The sequence below is a fragment of the Camellia sinensis genome, chromosome 13, assembly GCF_055761805.1.
Source record: "Camellia sinensis isolate YWXY chromosome 13, ASM5576180v1, whole genome shotgun sequence".
Lineage (NCBI taxonomy): Eukaryota > Viridiplantae > Streptophyta > Magnoliopsida > Ericales > Theaceae > Camellia > Camellia sinensis.
The window spans coordinates 12597988-12608661 of record NC_138973.1 but is presented as its reverse complement, the minus strand read 5'-3'; the positions used below and the strand labels follow the sequence as shown (position 1 = coordinate 12608661).

At 30.7% G+C, this 10674-nt stretch overlaps 1 long non-coding RNA gene across 1 annotated transcript; it reads right to left on the bottom strand.

Annotated features, from left to right (window-relative positions):
* Positions 1–1198: 1198 nt before the first annotated feature.
* LOC114321874 (uncharacterized) lies at positions 1199–5586 on the bottom strand. Its single transcript, XR_014349836.1, has 6 exons — positions 4907–5586; positions 3452–3602; positions 3259–3335; positions 2018–2190; positions 1868–1945; positions 1199–1405 (listed from the first exon to the last, which is right to left on the bottom strand). It is a non-coding gene; the product is annotated as an uncharacterized LOC114321874 (long non-coding RNA).
* Positions 5587–10674: the final 5088 nt, after the last annotated feature.

Below are 10674 nucleotides of genomic sequence, written 5' to 3'. Positions count from 1 at the left end.
CAGTTAAGTACTCATTTCAGTTTGAAAATGGATTTTAAGATTTAATTTAAAACAGAAATTGAAAATTCAAATCATGAAAGGTGAATGGTAGTGTTCCAAATTAGATGTAAAAAATGAGATAGCATTGAACTAGAGGTGAAGGAAAACAATGTTGGTGGCAGAAGACAGTTAGTGTGGCATATTGAAGCAGTTATTTGGGGTAATAGTGATGGAAAAATGGTGATGATGCTGCTGGAGGTAGTGGTTGAGCGGGCAATGGCAGTACTAGGGATGTCAAGAAATGCAGGATGCTGGTCATGGTTGGAATGTTGGCAGTGATGATGGCAACATTGATGGGAGTGAGGGTGGTGGCAAGTAAATTGTAAAAATTGTAACACCCATGGCAGCATGAGTGTTGGTGGCAGTGCCTATAGTTACAATCCTTCTAGTGGCAATGACACCTTTCTTTTTCTTTTCTTTTTTTCCATTACTACACAACAGTCCAATTATCAATCGAAGAATCGGTGAGTTAAATCTATTCACTGGGATTTATGTATCGTCATTATATCTAGAATACAATTCTCAGATTTATGATGGAATTCCAAATCAAAACCACAAGCAATGGTTACTAAAAGGCCCCAAATCCAATTCCACCCCCAACTACTTGATCAAAGAGAAGCCTACAAGGCATTGACTAGGTCATTGCAAGCCTCGATAAGGAACATTACTGTAATTTTGTAACCAACTTACATGAAATGCAAACTCACCATTCCAATTTCAAGTGGTAGAAAAGTTAAGACACCTTCAGAATGGCTTTCTTTGCAGGGGCAAAAGGGAATGGTTTAACTATTGCTTGGTAAGCAGAAGAGCACAATTTTAAAAGTATCTAAAAGGAGGTCCAGACTCTGAAGATTTTATCAAGGGTTTCGGGGGGGAAAAAGTTCTGGAGATTCATTTCTTAGTAATAGAGAAGAAAAAGTAACAGTGGAGAGTAAAAAGAAGCCAGATAGCTAGTGAGAAAGAATCATCATGGCATGTTAAGTTGAGTTTCAATGAGGTGACTGTTAGCTCAGATAAGGAATCCATGAAAACCAGATAAGGAATCCATGGTCAAAAATTAAAAAAAAACTACTACATAAGGAAGAATGATGCTATTCCAAAACACAATAAATAACATTGCTTGTCCCATTATCATAATTGATCATGGATGTGAAAATATGTAGAAACTTTTCCTCGTTAGGGCAACTATTATCATAATTGATCAATTTTTGCATTTTATTGAAGTCATAATTTGACTACCTACCTTGACAGTAGCCTACATCTATATCAAACCATGCATAGACAGCATGAATGTCCCAAAGTTTTGACAAGTTTTCTTGCTTCTCATAGAGAACTAGAGTCCTATCAGTGCGAACCACATCGAGACCTGGCATAAATATAAATCCAAGCAAGAAAGGTTACAACACAAGTTCAACTACCGAAATTCATGAACAAGTAATAGTTTTTGCTCATCCAACCAATAAAACAAGACTTCAAAATCTTATTCGAAATGACAAAAAAACAGTACACAAATGACCACCTAAAAAAAAGAAAAGAAGTAATTTGTTGTAGAATCTAAGATTGAATGGCATTCCCTATAATTTACTACTATCAAATATAGACCACAATCTAAGATTGAATGCAAGCTCTGAAGATAAATCATGTAACTTCAATATTCAGCACCTTATTCATGAAACACAAATAATGGATTGTGTAACATTACATCCCAAACTGATCTTCAAAAAATAGAGGAGGCTACAGAAGATGGACTCAGCGATATGAGTGAAAATCTAATAATTATGATGATGGTAAAGGAAATGTGCATTCAATAGTAACATATACCACCAACCTATTTGATGTAGTGTAAGCTTCCATTGGATTATTTTCTTGTCCACTTCTTTTACCATTGTTGAGCTGCAGGGAGTTGCTGTATTTACATAATTTAAGGCATTAGCATCTTATGAATTACTAATTGCAGACTTGAAGTTATCAACATTACCATTTTCTTGAGAAACTGTAGCCAATCCCTTGTTTGGATTTGCTTCCAGAAGCACTATAGGATCTTGAATAGGATCACCATCTTCAGTGATTACTGGTGCAGTAATAAACCTACCACTTCCAACAATGGGACACAATTGGTGGCACTCTTCTTTCAACACAGCATATTGTGCCCTGAAGGCATTCAAGAAAGAGAGAATTACTGGATAATCTCCAAGTATTACAAGGTAGACTTTGGTCTATAAGAGGGCATGAGGTCTTTGGACAATTTATAGGATAAAAATATTTTAGGTAAAAGCAAAGATTAGGTTACGCGAATCATAATACTCAGTAACAAAACCAATTTGACAAAGACAAAATATTGTTTTAAATCCTTAATTGAATAAAATCCACATTTTTTCGACCTTATTAGTTGATTTATATTTAGCAACTACGTGCAAGATATATTCATTCAAACAAAGCCAGGAGAGGGAAACAACCAAGCACTCCTAGCACCAAAAGCAGAGGCTAACAACTGCCAGGTTGTCAAGGACACATCTGAAATCAGCAAATGTGATACCAAGCTCACTGCATCGAATTAGGTCCCCAGTTTAGTCTATGGCCATTCATTATGCCAACTCTAATGTGGAACCTACATTATTTCATCATAGCTTCAAATTCTACAACCTGTTGCTCCATCTACAGGTTGGAGATATGTACGTGGAGATGAGCAATGCAAGTCGAGGTAGAGCAGGCCAGCCCTTTTTACACACTGGCTTACCTATATAATCTTCTAACATTATTGTATGGACACAGTTTTATCGCAAAGAAATTTTAAGTACGATATGTGAAACAATTGCAAAGGTAATCAGATTATTATTATGTCATTATTGAATGCAAGGTACAAGTTAAATAAGCACATAAGAAACTCTAAAATCTTAATTGCATATGCCAAGACTAAACTACCATTAAGTACTAATCTAAATAACATAAGAATAATCCAGCATATTTCAGAATATGCACTCATCAGATTGAGATGGACCACATCTCCACATTCGAGGAGCTGCAAAAATAGAAAGCAGATTCAACTTAAGGTTGGTAAATGTCGAGGAAAATTCCACCTTGTTCAAAGTATTAAAATAAATAAATAAAAAAACACCAAATTCAAAAAGAAAAAATGAAGAATTCAAGAGACATGCTAAAATCAATATTTAAAAGTTTCAAAGATGCAATGGAACTGCAAGCAGGTTGTAATGACTCCACCTCAGGGTTTAACAATGCAAGCTCCCTAATTCGTCCAGCAATGGTGGGGTAATCAAACTGAATTGCAGTAGTGAATACTGCATAAAGGTTCATAGTCAGAAAAAGAATATGGAATCATTAAAAGCAACTATCACTAAGGAATTGAATGATCAGATAATGAGAAGCATAAAGGATTTAGGAAGTCATGACTAACCTTCTTTGTCAGGTCAAAACTTAATGTGTGTCCCTTGACGATCTTTTGATTCATCTGGAAGCTCATGACATATTAAAGTTGTTACAGGCTTTCCACGGGAATATTTTTGTTGGTATTCCTTCCCATCACGCCAAACAATAACTTCTAATGCCTGTGAACCAAGACATGACAGAAATAAATGACTCGGTCCTGATAAATAGAAACCGTTGATGCCAACAAACTTGAAATCCCTGATATAACTAAGACATAATAAGTTGGGAAAGTTTAATTATAAAAATTTTAGTTTTTAAAAATAAATAATAATAATAATAATAATAATAATAATAATAATAATAATAAATAAAAAACAAAAAGAAGAAGAAGAAGAAAAGAAGTTGTGGAATGTTCATTAGCAGGTAAAATGTAGAGTGCCTAATACAGTTTGACAGCAAAGGGACATAAGCAGCATGTTTAACGGCCAAATCAAGGCAAAGTAGTTGAACTCTGATGAAGAGAGTTAAAGCAAAAACATTTGGAGCTTCTTGTGCTATCCTAAAACACAGTTGTCAAAATTGGGAATCCTAGTACGATCCAACAAGAAGGAATAGGAAGTCCAATAATTTTTTCATCAAGTGCCTAGCCAGGTTCACTTGCTAGCTGCCCCTGCCACCCACTTGGTGGGAAAATTGCTCATTATTCATAGTCATTGCTGGAAATTGAGAAAATGAGAACTGAATGAAAATAAAAATGATGAAAAGGATATCAAACAGGCCATTAGACACCTATATATTTAAATAATATCATAGTGTGAAAATGCAATCAGCATTAGTAATCCCTTCCATCAATATTCTAAATGTAGGCATGTAGCACAGAATATAAGTACAAAGGTTCATTTCAGTGTTAATCAAAAACCCATACTGTAATGTTAAAACCCTATAAAGTTTTTCCACAGGTGTACTATCTGCACTAGAAAGGACAGGTAAGTGACATCAAAATTGGAACATTAAAGCCTAAATCATATTTCACTGCCAAGAGGAACTCAAATGCTCTCCTCCAACATTTAAAAGAATAAACGAAACTGATAGATACATACATCTGAATCAACTTAAATGCAATGGCCAATAAAGGTATAAGAAATGAAAGTAAACACCTTAGATAACGCATTCACAACGGACAAACCCATACTGTAATGTTAAAACCCAAAGAGCTAGGGTTGTGTAATCTGATATATTTATTTATTTATAAATATATTTTTTGGGGCTTTCATATTTCAGTTGTATAAGAAAAAGGGGTTTTCTTCAATCCATGTCAATCAAATTAATTACAGGAGGCAAAAACTACAGGTTTAGCAAATTCAAGGTGAGGAAACTCTTGAGAGGTAAAGATCTGAAAAGTTAAAAATTATAGTTAGGGTTTGAAATTGGGGGAACGAGAGCGAGAGAGAGAGAGAGAGAGAGAAAGAGAGAGCGTGTTTACCTGATGAAAGAGGTCTGAAATCGAGAGGATTAGCAATGGTAGAGTGTAGGCGGCTACACGCACTGCTACCGAACTTCCTTCATCTCTCCACCGAACCCCACTGCTGCTCCAACGCTGCTCCTGTTTCGTTTCGTGTTAGTCACCTTCTTCGTGTTTGCTCTCTGCCTTGGTGAGTTCGCCGCCAACCTCACGGTGGGGAAATAGGTCGACGCCACCACGGCGTGAGACATTTTTGGTGGTGGTGGTTTTGAATGGTGGTCTAGGGTTTGTGCTTGTGTGAATAATAGAGAGAAACAGAAACAGATGGAGAGAGTGAGAGAAACAGGGATACATTGTGGGCATATTTTGATATATTTGTTTGTTTGTTTGAGAGAAACAGATGAGAGAGGAGAAAATGAAAATGTGTTTCTGATTTCCCGCCCCACGTTTCAAATTTTCCTCAGAAATTTTTGGCGACCAAAATATCAAATTAGTCGCAGAAAAAGTACCCTTCGCCGACAATTTTTTTTAGTTGCCAAATCTCAATCAACGGCGACTAAAATATTAGTCGCTAAAAGTACTAATTTGGCGACTAATTTTTTTTGGTTGCTGAAAATAAGTTTTTGGCAACCAAATTTTTGGTCGCCAAAAAATATGTGACCTTCCGCGACCAAATTTGTAGTTGGTCGGCAAAAGCATACCACTTTCTGCGACTAACTCATTTTTTGGTCGCCAAAATATAACCTTCTGCGACCAATAATATTTGGTCGCCGAAAATAATGATCATTCGCGACTAATTAATATTTGGTCGCCAAATGTCATTTTTTTGCGACCAAAAGTTTTTTGGTCGGCAAAAGTGGTCGGCAATTGTGTAATTTCTTGTAGTGTATCTTCATTATGAGGAAAAGTTTAATGGATAATGACCATTGTATTTAGTAATGCCTAAAGATATTTGTATTACATATTGAATTATTATTATTATTATTATTCATGTTTTGTTGAATTTTATATTATCAGATTTTACCGTGAGACACATTAAAGTGTTATTAAATTTTAGTATGAGAAAACATATTAAAATTTTATTGTGATCTTTATAGTACCAAGCATATTGCTATTTAAGGATCTAATTGTAACCTCTAAATATCATTTCAATATGATGTTATTGCCACCATTATTTATAATTTGATTTTTGTGGGTGGTTTAATGAAGTACAAAAGTATATATTCTTATGCGACATGGAATATGAATTGTGTTAGTATTTGTTATGTTAATATTATTATTATGATTTAGTAATATGCATTATGATTATGATGATGAATAATTGTGAATAAATTATTATTTATTTAATAATGTCCATGCAAAGTTTTTATTTTAATTTGAAATTTAAATTATGATACGATCGGTAGTTACCAAAGTGACCCAATCGAAATGACACATAGATATCAAATCAAATAATTGAAATTTAATACCTTTCCCAAATATTAAAAAATAATGACTTTGCAAATCACAATTTTTTAATTATAAAGATATTAGGTTAGCCCAAAAGTACACAACTTCTAAGTAGTTGTTGAATTGGAATAGGATAATTCTGGGTATTCATAATTGATATTGAAATGAATATCCAAAGGTAACAGACCTACGTTAATTATGAATATTTTATCAACTAGTCCTATTAGTGAAAGGGAATCACCATAATTGTTAAATAGTATGCCATTAGATTATCTCAAATGTAGATCACGGTGATACTATTTGTAATTGTTTAAACATGTGTTTATCTTTGACTAATTGTCAATTATTGATTACTCTTAGCATTAATGTAGTGAGCATGAATTATTAATTAAAATTTTATTTTGCTATATTTTTATGCCTTGTTTGTTTCAATTTTAAATGAAAAAGATTTCTCTAAATGAATAGAACAAATTCAGTTTTATAAATTTTGACTTAGTGTTACTATTTAATAAATTTATTGCTATTATGATTTAACCAATATAAAAGAAAGAAAAAAAAATTTCATAAAGTATAAAAGAATCGAATGAATAAAGTTTATATTTTTATACGAATGGGTATAGCAAACATAAGTTTTAACTTTCTTAAATTGATAATGCTAAATAATGTGAAAGAACGTTTCTGAACTGCTAAGAAGTTTTCCGCTGGGACACTTATGGGTAAGCTTACCAACATGAAGTTTGATGGTATGCATGAGATGTATGACCATATCATTAAAATGTCTAACTTGATTGCTCAATTAAAGAATTTAAGAATATTTGTGAATGAGTTTGTTTTTGTGCAATTTATTTTGAATTATTTATCTATTCAGTACGGGTCATTTATATTAACTATAATTCTATGAATAGTAAGTAGAAAGTTAATAAATTGACTAATACGTTTATTTAAGAAGAGACAAAACTGAAGTAATTAAGATATCATTTAGTGATCTTATAATTCAAGGAATTGAAAAGAAATGGAGAATGCTTAGAAAATGACATAAAGAAATAGCTACATAAAGAAAATGAGTTTGCTCAAAATTTTCAGTTTCATAAGAAAAATGGTTATTCATATTTTTAATAAGGTGCAAGATTATTTTAAAACCAATTATGTTAAAACTCCAATTGAAATTATTGGGTTTTATCGTTTATTTTTTGGACATTGATCATTATTTAGACTTTGTTCAAATTTTTATATTCATTCTAATTTTGGAAAAAAAAAATTATTTATTGATTTGTCTAAACTTAATTAACCTTGACAGTTATTTTCAAAATTTAGAGTAAAAGTTTAATTTATTGAAAATACCTCTTTTGTTAATTTTGGTATTATTTATGATGGTTTGTATAAATTAAAATTTAACGATTTCTCAAAAATTTAATTTATTTTGCATCATTATGTCGGTCCTAAATATAGCTTGATAAATGAAAACTCGTCAAACTTGTGGCATAAAAGATAGTACTATTTTCCGTAAATAAATAAGTTATAATGACTAGTAAATATGAGATTTTTTGAATTTAGATTTTATTGCTTTTAGTGAGAGTGTGAGTTGTATTAAAGAAAACCAATTTAATCACATTAAGTGAAGTGTCACGAGATATATAGGGTTTCTTCATATTACTCAAATAAACATTAATATGCCCTTTTGACACTTCATTTTTGGTAAATAAAATTATATTATCACTTTTATAGTTGAATTTTCAATTTTTTTTATTTATTGCATGAAAGATCTATATTAAATGGACACCATTGAGGTTTATATTATCAAGGAAGAAAGACAATTAAACAAAAATATGAAAATCATAAATGTAGTGCAAAGCACAAGTCAATTTGCAAAATTCTATGTAAGACATAATATTTGTGAATACTTCAACAAAATAATGTAGATGAGAAGTATCATTGTACTATAATGAATATGGCTAAGAGTACGTTAAATAGTTTCTATTTATAACATTGTGAATGTATGTCGTTATAATTTATTGTTTTCATATAGAATCGAGTTCCTAGTAAGGTAGTTCCAAACACTCATTTTGAACTGTAAAGATGAAGAAAATCGAACTTAAGACACCTGCATGTTTGGGATTGTTTACAAAATTAGAATTATTAATTCACATGAAAAGAAATTGGATTTTAGAATAATCGGTGGTTATTTTGTTGATTGTCTTGAAAATTCAAAGGATATTAGTTTTATTATCTTGGCCATAGTACAAGAAATGCATAAACCGCTAATATCAAATTTAATAAGGATGGTGAAATCAGTATGAATGATAAATCATGAAATGTAATTATTCAATAAGTTTGGCTACAAGTATCATTACCCTTAATTTGATAGAAATTGTCGTTCCTATAATTGTTAAACAACTTAATGTATTGGAACAACAAATGAATAATCAATTACTTCATAATATAATTATCACTAATGAAAAGTTGTAGAAGAACCACAAGAAATAATATTAAGAAGATCTCATAAGGTAAAGAGATTTGTCATTTTGAATAATTATGTGGTATATCTATAACAATCTTATTATAATATTGGGATAAATAAATACTTGGTTTTGTTATCAAAAGCCATAGAAAGTATTGATTATAATAAATAAATTGATGTCATGAATGATGAGTTGAAATCAATGGACCAAAATCAAATTTGGAATTTCATTGAATTGCTTAAGGATACAAAAATATTTATTGTTATAAAGGCAATATATGGTAAAAGATTTTACTTAGAAAGTAGACATTGATTATAATGAGATATTCATTTTTCACTTGTATCTTAAAGAGCTAATTTGGAATCATTATGACATTAGTGACTCATTATGATATTGAGTTGCATTAAATGTATGTGAAAATTAATTTTCTAAAAGAGAGTTTAGATGAAGAATTTTGTGTAGATTAATTCAAAGGTTTCTCTATTGAGGAAAATAAAAATGTGATTTGCAAACTTAAGAAATTAATTTATGGAGTTAAACAAATTTTCTAAAAATTGTATCTTAAATTTTATGATACTTTTTTTCCTTTGGATTTAAAGAAAATATTTTTGATTCATGTACATATTCAAAAATCAGTGGTAGCAAGTTTATATTTATGATTTTATATGTTGACGATATTTTGCTTATCAATAATGTACGTGATTTATTGCTCGAGTTAAGAAATTTTTCTTTAAAAACTTTGAAATGAAATATATTAGTAAGACAACCTATGTGATAAAAATTAAAATATTTCTAAATAAATCACATGAATTGTTGAGATTGTCTCAGAAAATACATATTAAAAGTTCTATAGAGATTCAGAATAAAAGAATATTCATATAAAGTTATCTATGTGCCAAAAGGAAATAAATCTAGTCTTATGCAAAAAAATTTATAAAATCAATTAGAATGGAAACGATTCTTTATACATTTATTGTAAAAAAAATTAATGCTTAAATAAGAAAGTATAAGGTAATCATACGGAATAAAAGATTATTTACTCACATTTATGAGTTCTGATAATCTTGAATTGATTGGCTACTTAAATTCAAACTTTAGATGATATATTGATAGTAGAAAAATTACTTTTGGTTCTTTGTTTCTATTATGTGGAGGAGCAATATTAAGAAAAGTGTAAAAACGAACTATCATAAGTATCCTCTATGAAAGTTAAATTTCGGTGTACTTTGAGACCACAATTTATGAATTGTTATTGCGAAACTTTGTCTCAGGACTTGGGATTGTTGACTTTTGTTACCAAGTTGTTGAGAATTTATTGTGATAATTTCGCAATTGTTTTATTTTCTTAGAATGACAAGTATTCCAATGATGCTAAACACATATAATTGAAATACTTTGTGGTTAAAGAAAAATTTTAGAAACAGAAAATGTCGATAAAATATATAAGTACATAACTTTTGAGTGCAAATTTATTGATGAAATGATTACCCTTAAAGACAATTAAGAAACTTGTCAGTTGAATGAGTCTTGAATATAATCTATAAACGTTTTTATGATTGATCGTGTTATTTAACACATTGAGATCTCATTAACTGTGTTTTTGATATATTTCCTGTTATGAATGGTGTACGTACATATATGAGAATGAATGAATAATAACAGGAATAATCTTTGACAAAAAGACATCATTGGACCTTTTAATTACACTCCTCACTTAAGAACTTTATTAAACTAGTTGTTGGTGTTGTGGTACATGGAAGGGACTATGTCACACTTATTGGTGTAAAACCGCCATTACTCGTATTAGTGAATTATTCAATTATAGTATTATGATGATGATCAAATTAAAATAAGGTTGGATATGATTTATTGCGCGCTGTA